Consider the following 320-nt stretch of genomic DNA (forward strand, 5'->3'; position numbering starts at 1 on the left):
CTGCTGTGGCTTTGATCGGAACTATTTCCGTCAGCGAAATTGAGCAAAAACAGTCAATATTTTGTCACTTGAGTCACTTAATTTTAACTTCTTGTTTATTGAAATACTATTGTATAAAATCAGTGTCACATTGCAATCGTGTTAATATTGATATTCGGGGAAACATCATGGCCGCATAATGTTGCTTACCTGAATAATTGTTTTCTACGGCAGTATGCATCTATAAATTTCTGTGAGTTACTTTGTGTGTGCTGTCTCTCTCACACACTCACTCAGACTGTGCAAGCCTCATCTCGCACGACATAAATACATTATCAGTA

The sequence above is a fragment of the Sinocyclocheilus rhinocerous genome, unplaced genomic scaffold, assembly GCF_001515625.1.
Source record: "Sinocyclocheilus rhinocerous isolate Xijiao unplaced genomic scaffold, SAMN03320098_v1.1 scaffold5681, whole genome shotgun sequence".
Lineage (NCBI taxonomy): Eukaryota > Metazoa > Chordata > Actinopteri > Cypriniformes > Cyprinidae > Sinocyclocheilus > Sinocyclocheilus rhinocerous.